This window comes from Balaenoptera ricei, chromosome 13 (genome assembly GCF_028023285.1).
Source record: "Balaenoptera ricei isolate mBalRic1 chromosome 13, mBalRic1.hap2, whole genome shotgun sequence".
NCBI classification, from domain to species: Eukaryota; Metazoa; Chordata; class Mammalia; order Artiodactyla; family Balaenopteridae; genus Balaenoptera; species Balaenoptera ricei.
This window is the reverse complement of record NC_082651.1, coordinates 61,080,915-61,101,363: the sequence shown is the minus strand read 5'-3', so window position 1 is coordinate 61,101,363 and position 20,449 is coordinate 61,080,915. Positions and strand designations below refer to the sequence as shown.

At 35.3% G+C, this 20,449-nt stretch overlaps 1 protein-coding gene across 19 annotated transcripts in view; it reads right to left on the bottom strand.

The window, feature by feature from the left end:
* NRXN1 (neurexin 1) overlaps window positions 1-20,449 on the bottom strand; it is a 1,117,469-nt gene that overhangs the window by 152,298 nt on the left and 944,722 nt on the right. The window lies entirely within an intron of this gene.

The window sequence follows — 20,449 nt, the reverse complement described above, 5'->3', positions numbered from 1 at the left end:
AGCAGCATGGTGACAAAGCCGCTCCTGGAATAAGAAAACTTTAGATGTCACTGAGGTCTCAAAATGACATTTTAATCTGTATTTTAATGATTCTAAGAGATGCACTTCAACTAGAATGTCTTAAACTCTTCTTTTCCCCCCATAATGCTTGTGACAAAGAAGGGCCACAGAAACTGTAAAGAGAAGCCGACACCGCGTGGCCTAAAGCAAGTCAGTCCTATTATCTGTAAAACGAGGTCAGCGGACTGTACGGCCCCCAAGACGACCTCCAGCACTAAGGACTGACGGCCCCAAGTTTAAGGTAGGATCAAGAAGACACGCATTAGGCCATCTTGTTAAAACATTCTGTCTGTGGGTTTTTATGATGGATTTAATTTTAGAGCCATTAAAAACAAAGTATCATCAATGTTTCTAACACTGCAAATATCTTTAAAGAGTATGAAATCTTTGACTTGGTAAGGTTTTTTTTTTCCTGTTCTTTTTTTAAACTATCTCATAGTTTGGGAAATTTATGAAGATTTTTGGTCGTCATCTACAGAGACCTTTATAATTAAGCCATTACATTTTTCTGATATGTTTAATGTTCTAAGCTTGTCTTCTCTCTTCTTTCAGCTGTACAGACACACACCCCTCTCACCATGTAGACATTCCTCTGGCTTCTTTCTACCCACCCACTGAAGCATGTCACTGCTCTGACAGCCATTTCAAGAGGAGAAAGGCAGGCAGAGGTTAGATTTTAGGAGATTTCAATTTTATAAAAAGTAGGTAAGAGGATGGGAGGGAGGGAGGGAGTACATCATGACGTTTGAAAAGAGTAGAGGTTTGTCTCCTCTTCGTTTTAAATGCTTAGCTCTAAAGAGATGAGAGGACAATTTTAAGAGGGAATCTAAAGGACTTCTTCAAATCAATGGCTGCTCTTTGCAAACCCCTTTGTCCAAAATTTATCTAAGTAAAATCTCTTCTCGGGTATCTCAAACACCTGTGATCTGGGGAACTGTACTTTGGGAGATATTCCTGGTTCAGGAAACACCCTCATGAGACTTCCTATCCAGTGAAATCTGACAAGAACAAACTTGAAAACCTGCCGGTAGTGGCCCAAGTGTAACGCCGAGCCTGAGTGGAGATCACCAATTGAAATCCAGACATCCTACAGGATGCAGTAGGTACAGTAGTTTCATTGTATCACTTAGAATAAGACCATGAATTTCTCCACTGCCGGCAGTACTTCCCTTTAAACTTAAGCCATCTGTGATTGCTAGTGGATCCCTAAATACCGAACAGAACGGAGAGAAGAGCAAAAGTATAAAAATGTCCAACAAAGTTTAAGCTGATGCGCCATTAGTTAGGACATTTGGAATTGATCCCCTCACATGTTCTTCTCTGTCATTTTATAATCCAGCACATCTATAGTTAGATAGTGTCATTTTCAAGGATAGGGCTAAACTAATTGGGCCATACAACTCTGGCCTAATTAACACTTCATTTAAATTTTTTCCTGAAGTCTTTGAAATCCAACTGGCGACTTGCAGCGACTTCAGTGAAAATAAACGGTTTGTTGGCTTCCTGCACACAAGAACCCTTCAAACACTTCCAGACTGTTATGAGTTGACTTGTGTCCCCCCCAAATTCATATGTGGAAGCCCTAACCCCCAGTACCTCAGAATATGCCTGTATTCAGAGATAGAGCTTTTAAAGTTATGATTAAGTTAAAACGACTCCCTTATAATAGGCCATAATTCAATCTAGCTGGTGTCCTTATAAGAAGAGGACACACAAAAAGACCCCAGGGGCATGCACACAGAGAGGAAAGACCATGGGAAAACTCAGAGAGAAGGCAGCTATCTGCAGCCCGAGGAGACAGGCTTCAGAAGAAATTAACCCTGCTGACATGGTGACTTTGGACTTCTCTTCTCCAGAACTGTGAGAAAATAAATTTCTGCTGTGTAAGCCCCCTAGTCTGTGGTATTTTGTTATGGTGGCCCTAGCAAATTAATATAGAGATAATTTAAAACTATTTAAAATCATATATTGTTGGCTTATTCACAGACCTTTGATGTTAAGCAGATGTGACTGTATTTTGCCACTAGTTGCCAAAAAGTCTAGAAATGAGTACTTTGGATTTGCATTTTAATAAAGTACTACATTAGTGTCAAACTCATATCCATTTCAATTTTTAATTTTGGTTAAATGATATATTTTGTCCTTTTTGTCCTGGATTTTGTCCTGGATTTGCTGCAAATCATAATCTGTACCATAATTCTGATAGTTAAGCCCATTTACAAAATGAACTCTACCAATTTATATTTTGTATTATTTAAGTTAAAAGATAATGATAAAATTGATTTTAGTATGAAATATATATATTTAGGCATTGTTCCATTATGTCTATAGAACAATTTTTACAAAAGGAACTATTTAACCTCTCATATCATTAAATGAAATTTCTCAAATTAATAAAAATTATGTGATATTATCATTTTCTTTAGTTTGTGGCCCCCTGTAGTTTCATTAACACAGATCACTGCAGTACTATTAAAAATTTTGCAAGAGGGAGGAGATATGGGGATATATGTATATGTATAGCTGATTCACTTTATTATAAAGCAGAAACTAACACACATTGTAAAGCAATTATACTCCAATAAAGATGTTAAAAAAAAAAACCCAACAACTCGACAGAGTGTGGGGATCTTTCCATGTCGGTAAATACATAAAATCAATTTAAATTATTTTAATCAGTTAAAAAAAAATTTTGTGTTGGTGTTAGAGTTCTAATTTATTTTAAAAGTTTCCATGGCGGGCTTCCCTGGTGGCGCAGTGGTTGAGAATCTGCCTGCCAATGCAGGGGACACGGGTTCAAGCCCTGGTCGGGAAGGATCCCACATGCCGCGGAGCAACTAGGCCCGTGAGCCACAGCTACTGAGCCTGCGCGTCTGGAGCCTGTGCTCCTCAACAAGAGGGGATGCGACAGTGAGAGGCCCGCGCACTGCGATGAAGAGTGGCCCCCACTCACCGCAACTAGAGAAAGCCCTTGCACAGAAACGAAGACCCAACACAGTCAAAAATAAATAAATAAATAAATAAAATTTTTAAAAAAAGAAAATAAACTTGAAAAAAAAAAAAAGTTTCCATGGCAAAAAAAAGAAGAAAGAAAAAAACTACATAAGATAAATCTCTACTAATGTTAATGGTTAAATAAGGTGAGATTCTTTTATTGAAATATACTGGTTTTCTTCAATTTAGCAAGTATTGTGAGATCACAAAATGTTTATTGTGCCCACTTCCAAAACTCTAAAAACAAATTTTAAGTCCCAGAGGACAGAGTCTATATTATTCATACAAATTTCTATTCTTAGAAACTGCCTGAGGAATCTTTTAAAATAAACACAAAAAATTATTCTGCAAGATGGTAATTAGTTTTTTGGGACTTGCTAAATAGTCATGCCAACAACAACAAAGAATAGCAACTTTCACTGTTAACTTGAAATATTTATCATCTGCTCAAAACTGGATGGGTGTCGTGTTCTGTTCTCATTCTCTTTTGGGGCTTATCGCTAAAGAATGATGCCAATTCCAAGCCTCTGTGAAGCAGTCCTGCCATAGGGTGACATCCTCCACTGAAAGTGCCCAGGGACAGTGAAAGGCCCGGCAAGTGGATAACTGTACCAATTGGTGCTAAAACAGAAAGGCTTGAGCTCTATACGCATGCAGTCATCTCAAGGTCCCTTCTATTTCCTGAGACATTGGACACAGCTTTACCACTCCTACCTGTAGAGCCAGACTTCAGTGTACCTTTCGGCCTGCTTTTTACTTGGGAAGATGCTTGATAGAAGGGAGTGGAAAAGCTTTGTCATTGCCCTCGACTTCTGCTCTCTTCTAATGTTCCTGGGGCCTGCATCCTTAAGAAGAGCCAAGCCTTCATCCTCAACACCAGTGTCTTTCCATCTCCACTCTCCATACTATAATATAGCCCAAGCACCGTCTGGACTGCTGCATCATCTCCTGCTTTAGCTCCAGACATTCATTCCGGCTCCCTCTAGTTTATTTTCCACACTTTAAGTGGAGGGGTTATTTGAAATAATGTGTTTCTGCCAATAGACTGTAAGCTCATGAGAACAAGGATTGTGTCTGTTTCTGATCACCACTGTATTCCCTGCAGAGGGCCAGGCACATGGGAGATCTTAAAGGAATGTTTTTGAATGAATTACTAAATAAATTAATGAACTGTACCCTCCTAGACACTTGTCTCTTCCACTATCCCTTTTCCTTCACCTTACCATACCGAATCTCTCCACCCTGGACTCTATCAGTCCTATCTCATGCTCCCAGCCACTTCTCCATGATCCAGACTCACTGATTCCATCCTGCATTTCCTTCTAATGCTGCTTCTTGCAGGTGAAAATAGGTACCCACAGCACTGATCGTTTTTCTAATCAATACATTAGGAAAACAGGAGAAATTCCATAATAAGTTTATATATGAAGTCAATTCTTTTCATGAAATTTGACACAATGACTCTCTGCTAACTGTGTGTAGGGACATACAACAATTCTAGTTTGGATAGGAAAATGGGGAGACAAAAAGGTCATAGGACTACTAATCTTTTTTAGGAAGTCCCTGGGCATTCTGAGGAGAAACATCACATGTAAGCTCTTAGACACATATGAATACATTATATGCTTAATATTTCAATCAAAAAATAGACAAACATGAAGAAAAAGGAGGCCTATGCTATAATAACTTGGTATTTAATAAAGTTTATGCCGAAAGAGGTATATGCAAGACATGTTTTTCTTTTTTTTTTAGCTGGCAGTGTAGTACACTAAACAAACCTGTGAGCTGAGAAAGCGTGGGTAAAGGGTCCCAGGCCTGTCACTAATGCCATGTATAACCAGAGATACTTTATTTGACTAGTCTTAAAACAAAAAAGATTTTAGGTTGCCATATTTTTGTATTTGATGACTAAGACATTTTATCTCATGACAAAGTAAGGGTCACAACATAGCATACTATCAAGAATACACAGCTTTTTAAACACTTTACATTGTCACAATAACTTGGGTGAAAATTATAGCACATGTAGCTGACATATTTCTCACCAAAAAAGAAAAGTCTCCTTTTAATAGTCCCAAGACAAGAAGTTTCCAGTTTGAAATTTGTGAAATCTTGATTTTCTAAATATTTAATCTATAAGGCTATTAACATTTATGGAAAGAGATGATCAAGTCTGTCTGAGTTTATGGGAGTTAAAAAAAATCCCAGGTTCAACTCTCAGTAATACACTCAACTCAAAGACATATTACTTAAACTTTCCAAGTGTCATCACATCTGTCAAATGGGGATAAATTATGAGATTATTTTTAAGAATGAGATGTAATTTGTGTTAAGCCCCCAGGTTCTGGTACATAGTTGGTGTTAACTCTATGATGGCTACTACTGTTTTTATAGATTACACAGAATCACAGACCTGTAGAAATGAAAAAGACTTTATAGCTAGAGTCTGGTCTAATTCCCAACCTATTAAGGATGGTTTTGATAACCTTGACATGTTGGTCTCTTGAGCGCCACAGAATTAGAAGAGAGTAGGAAAGGTACCATGGCTCATTAAGAGTTTAAGTAAATTATCTCGTAAAACTACTACTGTTTATGTTATTTCCTTTTAAAATGAAATGAAAAAGTAAAGAAAGAACATCATCACACATTATGGGCAAGTACAATAGACCTTCTTGTTTTGTTTTGGTTTGGCTATACACTGAAATACTCTAATTGCATTCAATCATTAAACTTAGTTTTTCTAGTAAATGGCTTTTAGGTATATTAAACAAATAACAGGAAAGTTCAAAGTATGAAACTGAAATTACAAATACAGCAAAAGAAAATAAACAAATACCTATAATCCTTGGTTTCCTATTGCAAGGGCAAGAAATTGGTAACATTATGAAAGCTACTTAGAAAAACGTAAATCAGGAAAATCAGATTTTCAAAAAATGTCTATATGTGTAGAAACAAAAATATAAAATATAAAAAATAAGATTCCAAAATGAAAAATATCAGACCTGAGAGAAAGGCATTTGATTCTACTATACAGCTCTCTTCATCCTCACAAATTCTACTCCTTCTATAGTCTATTTTGGGGAGCCACTGAAGAATTGAGAAGCAGGAAGATGTATAATAAAAGCAATTTTAGGAATATAAGCATCTAGGCTGTACACCTAATGGGTTAACATAATGAAGAACATAGATAGTCTACAGCTGATAATAGGAAAATTGTGATAAAGGTCTTACATAACTAAAACAATGCAAGTGCAGATAGAAAATGATGGAAACTGGGGAATCGTTAAAGGAGGAATTACTGGAAACTAGTGGCTACCATTGGATTTAGTGCTTTGATGGGATAACTAGAAAGATTTTGATATATGGGGTAATAAGGTAAATTACGTTATTAATAACACGCTAGGAATGTCAGAGGGTAAGATGGTTTGGGGAGATATAATTCAGTTATAGAGTAAGAATTCAATTGCAATCAGGAATATAAATCTTTGTAAAAATGAAACAGTTGTGCTCATCACTACCTATTTGCTCAGAATGTATTAAAATTTAACAGGAACATACCATTAGAACCAGTTACCAGTCTTGTCCAGGTGGACGCTACTAATTTCACTTTATCATTATAGATTCAGAAACGTGCTCAAATTCTCCTGAGAACCCAGGGGAACTCAAGATGGAAACCTATGGGATGTCCCTAACTCTAGGTCCATGTTGAAACTGCCCCCAAAAGCATTCTTTTGTCATAGTATAGATATCCCTTAGAAACCCACAAATTCTGGAAGAAGGTGGTTCTGATTGTCCTTCCTTAATTACTCCCTCAGCTTTAGTTAGTAGGATTGTTATGAAGTTATCATAAATACCCCATCACAAACAGCAAGACCAATTTTTGTGCTATTTTGGAATCTTTAACCACCTGTGTTCTTGGGTTCATTCTCTCTCCTGTATGGAATGGCCCTATCACCAACATATGTCCATTCTAGACCAGACTCAGATGTTACTTCTTTTAAGCACTAAACGTGTGTATTCTCCTATCTACTTCATATCTCTTCCGGCTCTCATATTTACCTTTTGTGCTATGTAATCCTGCATTTCCCATACAATTCACACTTCTCTAATGATTTATCTTTCCTCCCAAATTATACTTCAAACTCTTGTAGGGTAAAGACAATATTTTTTGCTTCTCTGTTCCCCACCAGCTTTAGCCCACCATGGGACAACCATAAAGTGTGTCTTAATACATGCTCATTGATGGATCACAGGAGTAATGGAGGCTTTTGGCCTCCATTAGCTCCTTAATGTAAAATGTGTTAAAGAAATGGATAGGTCTAAGACTTCGTCTACTGTTAGCACTTTAAAGGATTTTATCCACTTTCTGATGTTTTTAAAAAAATTTCTAGTCGCTTACCTTTTTTCAATGCTTTCTAATTCAGCATGAAATAAATATTTGAGAAAAATATCTTTAGGCAGAAAGTGAAAAAAAACGATTTTGAACCCAAAATAAACATAATTTATGATACGTGAAACTTGATTAAGCAAAAGAAGATGTTAAGCATAGATTTATGAGTGACTGAGAATGTGTTGATATTTTAAGATACTTTCAGTGGGAAAAAAGGTAATAATTTCATATCTGGTTAAAATTATTTTTAACCAGAATTATTTATTTCAGAATTATTATTTATGTAATAATATTTAATTTTATTAATTTACTTAATATCTTCAGCTTCCCCACCTGAACAGGAATAAACCCAGCCAGCTAGCATAATGACTAACAGATTGATTCTAGTTTCTCCAGGCAAGAGACAAGCAATAGTCTCAATTCTATCTGGCAGTCTTATAGGTAAAGTGACAAATGTTCTGGATTGCCTAGGGCAGTGTTGGTATGTGTCTGTTATGCAGAAGTAACTATTAATAGTGTTTCTTTTCTCTCTCAGAATTGTGCCTATATGAATAGTGTTTACAGTCTCCTAACTATAGGGCACCATTGTGGGGAATTGAAGATGGAGACTCCCCTGATGGTTAGAGCCCAGACAAAAGGTAATGTGCTTGGTATGAAGGAAAAGACAGCTCATTCTTTAGGGGACATCCTCTGTGCCAGGACACATGGCTTGCCGACCCATGCACAGATTGGATTCCGGCTTCCACTCATCCCCTCTGATGGGATATTGGTGAGTGCCTATAGTCAACTCACCAGTAGTAACTGTGTAACTATATGCAGTGGCCTGTCCATCAGCTAGCGTGGATTCCCTAATGCTCACTTCTTAAAATTCAAAGGATCTCCAACACCTGATCCACATTCCCAACCTCTGTGAAATCTTCCCTGACTACCACACAGTACTCCTTTCTCTAAATTTAACCAGAAAAGATTTTCTGTGCCATTCATTTACGCTGAACCCAGCCCTTCCTCAGTGATGTCTCTGTAGTGTTTTGGCTCAGGGTGGGTTTGGAGGGCACGAGGGGTTGGGGCAATTACACGTCTGAGGTTTCTGGAAAGACTTATCTCCATGTGTGTGAAGCTAAGTCTGGTAGCCAAGACAGGATAAATTTGTTCTCAGAAGGAAATGCACATTAATATGGGGATATTAGTACCTATTGCAATTATAGAATTGCAAAACTAAACTACTTTGATTAATGAGAGTGAGGCTAACACTTACTGAGTACTCACTACTTACCAGGTTTTTTGTTAACTACTAAGTATTTTGAAACTAATAACTCATTGAAAATTCAAACAACCCTAAGAAGTACTATCGTTAACCCATTTTACAGATCAGGAAACTGAAGTACAAAAAGAGGTTAGAGAACTGAGCCAGAAGTCACATATCTATGAAGTGTTGTTAACTAAGATTTGAACCCAGAGAGTCTGACTCCTGAATTTTCTCTCTTAACCTCCACATTATCCCACCTTTAATCTTGTGGTAAGTCTATAGCCTAAGTCTAAAGTTTGGTCATTTGATGTGTAGTCTATATTTCCTATCACAATTTTAGTGTTTAAGAGGGGTATACAAGTTGGATTTGGCACTCACTTCTGTATTTAGGTTAACAATACCCAGGAAAAAAAAGAATAACCAGAAGAGGAGGAGGACATAATCCCAAGGGAAAATTCCCAAGGGACACTTGAATGGTCTGTCAAGTTCTGAGCAGAAAAAAGAATAACCATTGGTATCAGGACCTCAGCACAACAAAGGTACAATCTGGTGGGAACCAGCAAGAAATTTTTCTGATTTTTTTTTTCTTACCAAGACTAAGAATAAATAGTGTAGACAGCATTCCATAATACTTCAGAGCACTGGAGTGAGCTTTGGGGTGTGTGCCCTTGCAAGTAACCTAATTTCTCTGTGTTTAGTCATCTATCCCAAGGAGATACTACAAGCTGCCTTATAAGATTTTGTGAGCGTTAATGGGAAAATGTATGTAAAAAAACCACCACAGTCCCAGTATGCAGTGCCCAGCATAGAATACCTAACTCACTGTTGCTGATTCTAGATCCTACCAAAGCCAGGAATTGAAATAAGCTCTGTGAACATCTGGGATTTGGGGTGAGTTCTCTTTACCTCTTCACCCCAATCCTTGAGCGACACCATTTTCCTTATTGAGTCAATGTGATGGATTTAATCTTCTACTTGAACTTCACTTCCATAAAGCACAAGCCTTCCCTGGTGGCGCAGTGGTCAAGAACCCGCCAGCCAATGCAGGTGACACAGGTTCAAGCCCTGGCCTGGGAAGATCTCACGTGCCGCAGAGCAACTAAGCCCTTGCGCCACAACTACTGAGCCTGTGTTCTAGAGCTCGTGTGCCACAACTACTGAAGCCCACGTGCCTAGAGCCTGAGAAGCCCGCGCACTGCAACGAAGAGTAGCCCCTGCTCGCTGCAACCAGAGAAAGCCCTCGCGCAGCAACGAAGACCCAACTCAGCCAAAAAAAAAAAAAGCACAAGCCTCATCTAATTATCCCCACGTCTGTTTCCTACTGTGATCGCCACCATTCTGCCCCTCTTTTCTGCAAAGCAAACCTTTACATTTTAAAAAGCTTCTATTTGTTTGTTTCTCCTCTAACCAGAAAATACACCCTCATCCAATTCCTCTGCCAAACTGAGCAATAAAAATAATAAATGAGAGAACTGAAGACTCCACGTGGACTTCTAAAATGCTCCGGCAAAGGTGACCCTGAAAAATTATTATGGCGTGCTATCAATTAGTTGACACTGTAGAAAAATGAAGCTAAATGTCCTTCTATTCTGTCCAGTTTTATATCTCATATATCTAGCTAAAACACTTCATTGCTTCACTGGAAATACATATGGTAATATCTAGACAGACTTATGTTAGGTATATTCTGTTTTGGGTTCTCAACAGTCATTTTAAATGTTCAGGGCACCAGTATAGATAATATGTTCAAGATGACAAATTACTTCAATAATACTTAACATGAGGAAAGTTAGTCTCAAATTTCCAGGATGGGGGTGGGAACCTTAGATGCTTTCTAATGCAGTAAAACTCATAAGGCTAAAAACAAAACAGACTTTTAAATGTTTAAGATGAAAGTCTTTCTTTGAGAAATAGTCAACCCATGAGGCTAAATCTGACACAAAATATTCATCATCATAATTTAAATTTTAATATATGGCCTATTTAAAAGCTTCATACTTCAAAAGGTTTTCACATTTATTATGTCATTCTGTCTTAATTAAGAACTAACTAAAATATTAGATTAGGTTACAACTTTGGATTATTACAGAAATTAGGTTTATATTCCTTAGGAATAAATGTACTTTCCTAATAACCATATGAACATGTTAATATACAATTTAGTCACAACAATTACTCCTAACTTAGTTTTACAAAGACATGAAGTTTTGTGGTTTAAAATCTTTTTTTTCTGGAGTAATGTTATAATATACAGAACTGAGTAAAAGGTATTTTTAAATGAAAATCATTTAAAGATTTTTTTATTAAAAAATATTAACTTAAAGAAAAGTTATAAAAGATAGTAATGAGAGTTCTACATAACTTACATCTAGCCTAACCTACTGTTAACATCTTAAATAACCATTGGACAATTACCAAAACTAAGAAATTGACATTGTTACTACACTATTAACTAATGTAAAGACTTTATTAGGTTTTACCTATTTTTAACTAATGTCCTTTTTGTGTTCCAGGATCCAATCCAGATTCCCACATTGTATTTGTCATGATTAGACTGAGGTCACGAATTTTAATTGAGAATACAAAGAATACCAGAGAAATAAAGTGCCTCTCTCAGCGCATCAGATCAGGAGTTGCATGAGGTCCATATTTCTTACTACTCGTGATGTTTAACTCAACCACTTAGTTAAGGTGGTCTGCTGAGTTTCTCTGTGGAAAGTTTCTATTTTCCCCTTGCAGGAGACACTTTTAGATTACATAAATTACTAGTCTCTACTCAAACTTCTACCCACTAATTTTAGCATCTATTGGTGAATCTTGCCTTCAACAATTATTACTTTGAAGTTCTAATGTTGAATTTCTACTTCCATCGCCCTTCTACATTTGGTACTGGAATTCTTCTGTAAGAAAGAGCTGTCCCCACTCCCGCACATATCTATCTATCTGTCTGTCTATCTATCTATCTATTCAATCACTTAATATCAGTATGTGCTCACAGATATTTATTTCACTATTTGGGTTATAATCCAATACTATATTTATTTTGTTGCTCAAATAGCTCCTTCTGGCTAGTAGGAGCTCTTTCAGATTGGTTCTTGTGTCCTTCTGTCATGCCTTTATATCAGGGGTCAATAAACTGGCCGACAGGTCAAATGTGTCCCTCTATCTACTTTTATAAAGATTTATTGGAACATAACCACACCCATTCATTTACTTATTATCTATTGCTGCTTTTGACCTATAGTGGTGAAGTTGAGTAATTGTGACAAAGATCATGTGGTCCGCAAAAGCCAGATATTTACTACCTGGCTTTTTACAGTAAAAGTCTGTCAATCCTTGCCCTAGATGGATTTTTTTTTTAATTGAGAACTTTGGATAGTGCCAAAAATGCCTTTGTTTGTCACATTTGAGGTAGTTCATTCATGATACAGAACCCTAAATATATATTTTCCTAACTTATTTAGTTATAACATTTTTTATGTTAAGGATCTATTTTTCATGGAAAGGAAGGAGTGGGTTGTCAGTGATCTCCTGGAATGAATTAAGTACATATATAAGAGAATCAACTATAGAGATTAAGAATGTGATGGGGAGAAAAAGGTGAAAAATTATCTAGTGCAGAGAGAAAAAGAGATAAACTACCCTTCTCCATGAGTTCTAAAGTTTCCTCTATACATGCAAAGGGCTTTATTACCTTGCCCTCATAATAATAAAAAGTAATCCTTTCCAAAGGTGTCAGATTAATAGTCATTTTTGTCTTGACTGCATTGGACACTGTTATTTCACCATCACACTTCAGAATCCTGATGACTTACCAATAGATCTATCCAAATGAGACCCTCAAATCACGCACTTTGATTTTAAGGATATTTATTATGCAATGCACCAATGTTAGAATTATAGCAAGCACAGTATCAGTGGTCAAAATCCATTTGTTGGAAGGATTATGACGTTCTTGTAATCATATTTGAGAGAACAATTTTTCTAAATTGGTAGTACAAAAGTTGGGCTTGTTCTGTTAAAGAAAAAGAATTTTATCTGAACTAGCAGAGGCTACATCCAGGGCAACATCAGTGGTTAGAAGGTTATTATTATTAGAAGGTTAATAAAGGGCAGTTAAATTTCATTGGAAGCTTGCTTCATTTGGGTAGGAGGAGGTTCCTCCTCATATGTTCATTAAATAGACTTTATTTTTTCCTCTAAATTCTAGACCTCCTTAAGATCACCCAGAGCAGAGGTTCTGCATTCTAATTCAGAGGTTAATGGGCCATAAGGATGTTGAGGCACAACCCCTAAAAATGATATGCATCACTGAGTGTACATGCAGATATCTGTGTATTTTTCTAAAGATAAGATGCCCTATTTATCAGATTCTTATAGAGGCAGAGATTCAAAGGAAGTTAAGAAAAATTGATCTAGATTAATCTAAAACTGCAGATAGTTACCTAATTTTTGTACTTCATATAGAACTTCAACATTAGTGTATGAAATTTTTACTTTTGCTATTCTGCTACCTCTTGAACAAACTGTCATTGTTTACTAGGAAAAAAATGACGTTTAATACCAACTAATTCCTGAGCTAACAAAATAAGAAAAGTGGGTAGACAGCAGACAAAGGGAAATAGTATGAAGAGTACGAGCCTTACTCATAGGTGGTATACAAATGCTCACATTAAGGGTTGAGAGGAAAAAAAGCAAATAGTAGAATTTTAAAAAACTGTTTAATCATATGCAAAAATACTAGTTGTTATCCGTATTTATCATAAAAATATATAAATATTCCTGGACAATTTAATAAAACCTCTTGATAAAATAGGGATCAGAGTGTTTGAGAAAAAATTAAAAGAAGGGCCCATGATTAAGTTGGGAACACGGCTGATCTCCCATTGAACTCAGGTAATTATACACTATGTTACAATAAAGATACTTTTGGATAATAATCAAATTATAAAAGCACTGTCACAAAACTATAAATCTCTTCAAAATCAACCAAACACCTGCAAGTTTCCTGAAAGCCTAATATCCTTAAAAATGTAATTTCTCTGACTTTTAGCCTTTACCTATTTCTGAAAACCTATTTCTATCTCAACTTCTAAAAACTAAATTTTCATTTATAGTGGCAACTATTTTTTTTGTATCTGACATAAGTGATTCATTGTTTTTAACTAGTAGGTAGATTCATTATTCTGATCAGTACTTTTGAAGAAGAGTCCTTGAACCCAATTCCTCAGTCAACATTTTTGGCTACCTTTACTTAAAATTTATGATAATGCCATTCTCTGTTTAACCCAAGTATTTTTCAGGAGTGAAATCAACATCTCCCTTTATTATGATAAGAATTTAAATCTCTAAACAAATTGTAATTTGGAAACAATGACGGGGAACAAGAAGATAAAGGGGGAATCTTCTGGAAACCATGAAGAAGGGCTGCCATTTATATATATTTATATTATCTATGTTTGCCAGACTGTGTAGTCTAAATGATGCCCATCAAACCATGAGAGAACCTTTCTCTTTCTTTTATCAGAAAATTAAAATTCCTAATATGATTATGTTACAGTAACTGTAAGAACGCTTTGATATTAAAAAAGAAAAAACTACAGGTCACTGAGAATATATAAGAACAAGTGAGAAGTCTGAGAATATATCATTTCTTTCCATCTCCTTGGATACAATTTCTCTGAAGCTAAGCATTTTAGGTAGATGTATTTAATATACTGCTCAATAAAAAGTTCATTATGCTTCATCATTAAGAAAAGCCCCCAAAGTCTCAGAAAAACTGAACACCGTGAGAGAAGATAATTAAAATGGAAAAAGTCAGAGTTTTAGTCACTAATTTTAATACAGCTATAGTATTTGAAGTTTCAGATTTCTCATAGTATGAAGCTTTACTTTGGATAATTTGGATTAGTAAACAGTTAACTATATCAAATAGAAAGCCAAACATTTATATATTCCCATAAATATTTATCCATGCACCTATGTATGTTTTGGCTAAAAAACATGAGCAAAAGACAGTGCTTTGACACTGAAGTTAAATGAGGAAATGGGATTTATTCAACAATTATTTATTAAGTACTCTATTATGTGCCAAGTCCTGATAATCATGTCTTCTGTTGGAGCCTACCCCAAACTTGTAGTTTATTTAAAGAATGATTCACATCTTCTGTATGGTTTATCAGTTTCCATAAGTGAGTTAGATTTTCACTGCCTTACTTTGTAGGAGGGAAACAAAATTCAGTCACACTCTTCCCATATCTCTACATTTAACCAAGACAGGGGCAAGTCTTCTATTAAGATACAGTTTTTCTCCCGAATAATACTTAAGAATTCTTATACTTGAATCCTCTAATGAACCATTCCTCTTCTAGCTACTGAAATCAACTAAGTTTCAAGTGATGTCACCGAGAAACAAATATAAATTAGTAAATATATAAAGTTTGAAATCATGTCAACCTAAAGGTTGACTGCTGCAGGAAGAGTAAAACAGTATGATTCATAATGGTTTCCTTAATTTGCTAATTAAGTTTTTAAGATGAGGTTAAAAAATAATCAGTGCCTACTAATAAGTAATACTATTCAAAAATTTAGTGATAACAAAAAACTGTGGTTTTTGTAAGAAACTTATTTTTATTCCATGTGTTACTATTTTTTAACACTCATACGATAGTTTTGTGTGTATGTGTGTCTGTGTGAGTCAGTACAAGCAGTAGGCTGTGACATGGACTAATATAGACAGTTATGCCTGATCATGTAAATCATAATGTTTAGTTATGAAGAATATACCTTGCTATGCTGAAGGATACATCTAATGATCTCTCTTCTGTTTGGTTTTTTCTCCCAGACAGTATAAAGGAAAGCACACAGAGCCAGTAGATAGGAGATTCCAAGTGTAGTTTCGGCTCTGCCACTAACTAGCATAGTGATCCTGATCAAATCCATTAGCCTCTCCAAGATTCCATTTTATTGTCTGAAAAGTGAAGGAGCTGGAAGAGAAGATCTTGGAAGTTCCTTACCTCCTTCAAATTCTATGATTATAAATGAAGTAGATTTTCTCAATTATATCATCCACATAGTAAAAATTCAGCTAAAAAGAAATAAAAATCCTCAAACCAATGGATACTTTAGTACCATATAGGAAACTTTCAGTGATGGAGTGGCTTAAATACATAATAATTAATGACTCGAGCTAAAAATCAATCAATTAATCTAAACTAAGTGTGTAGAATTTAAAGGGAAATCATCAATATGACTTTCCCTGGGCCCTGAAATATTTGAAGCCTTTGAAGATGAAAACAAAGTCAAGATTTAGAGATAATCCCCATAAGATCTTTGAGCCAAATTGAACGGTCATGCAAAAAGCATTTACACCCTCTCCATGCAGTCTTTCCTTGAGTTATTCCTCTTTCTTTCAAATCTTCCATCCCTAAACTATCTGCTTTGTTACAACACTCCAGATCACCATTTTCTCTTTTCTTTAAACTCTAGTAGCAACTAAACCCTGTACTACTAACTTTGAAGCTAATCCGTTTTATGTGACATTGGTAGGTCTTCAAAATCCTTCTTTGCCTACCAAATAGACTAAACTCTTAGTAAACAGCAACTATATCTCTGACTTCTCTACTTATTCCTATCACAGGTTTCCATTTCATTGTTACCTAATGCAGTCTAGTGGCCACACTGCAGCATCAAAACATTGAATAATCAATGGTTACACTGAGAGAGAGAGAGGGGGGAACTAAAAAGTAGAAATGACTCTCCTTTTACTCAGTTGTTCACTAGGTCTTCTAATGTATTCTGTATTCAATCTCTTTATTTTCTCACACCCTCACACCTTACCTTAGGCCTTTATCTTTTGATACCTGGGCTTTTTAATAGCTTCCTAATTATTTTCTGTTTCTACCTCTTCCTGCTAATCCCATTAAAATGTAATCTAGCCTTTCAAGACCCAAACCAAATTTCCTATATTTTTTGTAGTCTTGCTAGACCACTCACTCCAAAATGGCTTGTTTTTCTTGGAACCAATTTTCCCTTTTCATTTTTCTTATTCAGAAATTAGCAGGGCTTCCCTGGTGGCGCAGTGGTTGAGAATCTGCCTGCGAATGCAGGGGACACGGGTTTGAGCCCTGGTCTGGGAAGATCCCACATGCCGCGGAGCAACTAGGCCCGTGAGCCTGCACATCTGGAGCCTGTGCTCCTCAACAAGAGAGGCTGCGATAATGAGAGGCCCGCGCACCGCGATGAAGAGTGGCCCCCACTTGCCGCAACTAGAGAAAGCTCTTGCACAGAAACGAAGACCCAACACAGCCATAAATAAATTTAAAAAAAAAAAAGAAATTAGCTGAATATGATATGATAACACTTGTATTTTCCCACATAGTATATTTTTAATCTTGAACATTTTTTACGTATCTCTGTAACCAGATGGTAAGCCTAGGAAGTTCCTTTAATATAGTATACATTTGTTGCTTTGATGTATTAACTTGACAGGAATAAAATGAATATTTGACCTTGTACAGAATAAATAACATCTTTTTGGCATTCTGTGGTAGACAAATGAATTCAATGGTTTATCCTCGAAGGTAACTGTGGTTTATCTGGAGAAATCTTTAGTCTGGGCTAGTAAAATAATGTTAGGTTTTGTGGATTAATATCATGAGAAGACGAAGTCTATGTTTGTTGAGAGAGAAAATTTTGCTAACTGTAATTAGGAACAAATCAGGGATTAATGATGCATTACATTCTAGAGCTTTAACTGATAAGCACCAAGAAATGGCTTTCTCGACTTTAAATGGTTTGCAAAATATTATTTCTATACTTTGCTCCATGCACAGAAAATGCACAGAAAATAATGAAAACTGGGTCTTCTATTCAGAAAATTCAATATTTATTCTAACATGTGAATTGTTGAGTTATGAGAATATTTCATACACTCCAAAAGAGCATAAAATCTACCTCTACTAATTAGTTTCTCTATGAAAGCCTTCCAGACAATTATAGGCTAATACCACTGGTCAATGCTTTAGGTACTTTTCATTAAAGGTACAGTGTTGCTACCAGATGAATTGCTTCATATAAAAGCACTTACCACAAAGTCCTATAATGGAAGGTTAAGTGCTATACTTAATTACTAATTTCAACCCCTATTACCTATATTTTGCAGTGCAGGCACTTAAAAAGGAACCAGATATAGTCTGTTGGTTTCCACTTCTCTGATTACAGGATTTAGTGGTAAAAGCATTAGTCCATCTGATTTTCTAATGAATAATAACCAAAAAACAAACAAAAAAAACCTTTTAAAATAAAAATATTCATACCACAAACCAATATAAAAGAGATATGCTAGACATTTCTGTTGAGCTCATACATAAGATCACTTTGTTCTAAAAACTTTAATCTAGATGACACATACTTGTAAATTTGTATTCAGTCTTATGGCATTGTTGCAGATGAAGCTCTGAGAGAAAAAGGTATTTGAAATTTTCATGGCTTATTTCCTACCTCAACATCATGCTGAAATGCACACAGAGCAGATGATTAATAAAATGCCTGATGACAACCATGGTGACTCCCCTGAGTTCTTTATATATTGATTGTTAACTTTTTATATGTATATATCGAAATTCCTCACAGCTGCTCTAATTTTCTCAAGGGCAGATTCTGTGTTTTACCCTTGCTTGTATCCTTCAGAATAACTGCAACTTTGCTCACTTTTGATTTATTAATAACATCTAAAATACTTTTTGGTGAAAGGACACTTAGAATCTTTGACTAAATATAAAAGGTGGCATCTAAATTGAGTATTACTGAAGAGTCGTTCCTTAATTATCATGATTTTGCCAGCTTCTGATTTTTAAATATATTTTATATTGTTTCGTATACTGAGCATCCGTTTAATTGGTACATAAGACATCATATGTGTTAAACAACTATTAGTCTAGAAAAAAATACAGAAATATTTGTTGACTTAGTTAATTAACACTGCTCCAATCTCAGCTACTGATATTCAAATTGGACATTAGCATACCACAAAAAGACAGGGATCATGTCTTTTTTGGACTATGCCTAGAATATAGTATCTGGTATGTGCACAATTAAAGGGTTGTTAGTCAGATAAAATATATTAAAATAGTGAGGTATAGAAATTTTTAAAAACATAAAATATTTATCCAAGCGCATTAGTGCATTAGAAAACAAGGTTCTGATTATCTATGCTTGGGAAATGCATACTATATTTCTCTTTTAGAGATTCATTATGGTATTAATATAACAAAGCACAAGCATAGATATTTTTAACTTAGTTAACCCAGAATTTCCCAAACTAACTTGAGAGTGGGACTTCCTCTCTCCTCTCATAAGTCACCATTAACATTCTCTAGAATAGGGCTCTTAAAGATACTAGTTTGGAAGTATGATAAGAGTGAAAAGTTACTAAACTAAGATAATTTTAAAGAATTAACTGGTGAAACAAAGCTAGGCTTCAAGAGGCAACTGCCACACTGTAATAGTAACAGGATTTATCATTTTACATGGTCAGGTTCACTGTTCACGGATGACAACATTCCAGGAGCAGAGTCTAGATCTTATCCTACTTTATATCTTCAGTGGTGTCCAGTGCAATGACTTCCTCTCAGTAAACAGGTATTGATTAATCTGGATTTTAGGAAATTCACCAGTTTACGTTTCTGTTGTTTCACTAAGGCTGCAGTTATCATAAAAATTACATTTCTACTAGGATTCAGTACATGCAATAAGGGATTAGCAGGGGCTATGTAGCACTGCATACATATTTAAGTTACTTTCCTTCCAGATCTTCCATTCCTTAGTCTTATTAAAGTTGCTAACAGAAGGTGTGCATTCTTGTAATTGTAGTTTAAAACCGGGATAATTCCAAGGACATCAATTCAGCAAATATTTATTGAGTGCCTACTATTTGCCAGTATTATAAAAGGCACTGGGCATATTATTAATGTGCTTGCTTCTGAATTTTGTCATAGAGCAGGGGTTTTTTTTATTACATTTAATTCAGCAAATATTTGTAAAGCACCAGATTTATAGAATAGGTTTGAAATGTGGCTTGAAGATGTAGATGCTGTAAATTATGAAAGGTCCAAAAGGGTATCACAGACATTTCATTCCATAATTGTGCATAAGTAGTACTAAAAAAAATTGATCTTTATTTAGTAAGTCAGTTACTTCCTCGAATTGTTTCTTTCAAGAAACAAATACTGTAATAGAGAAATTTATATATAAATTTTGGTAATCATTTTTATTGTGCAAAATAAAAATTTCTTTTTATAATCTTTCTTTATACTAATCTTTCTTTATCTTTATATACACAGATAAATGAGACTGATGTTTTTAGTAACCTCTTTTGTACTAAAATATGGAAAGGATAATAATTTCAGTAAAATACCTTTGGACTTTTAATTTGGATTTTACTTTAAAATAGCATTTTAAAATTGAGAATATATGCAATCACAAGTAACACTGGTTTAAGTTTCTAATCTACTGCCTTTGTTTCAATAACAGTACTGACAAAACTCATTAATTATGAACAAGATAATTTTTATTTTATCAGTAATAGCTTGACATACATTTTATAGACTTGAAATGACTAATACTACCAGTGTCACAGAATCTTTGCGAAACCCCATGGTTATATGACAGTGAAAACAAATTTCATTTACTTACATGTTCTTATAACTGCTGTTTTACGGTACTATATATAGTTCCTTTACTATTTCTCTGTTTGTCCC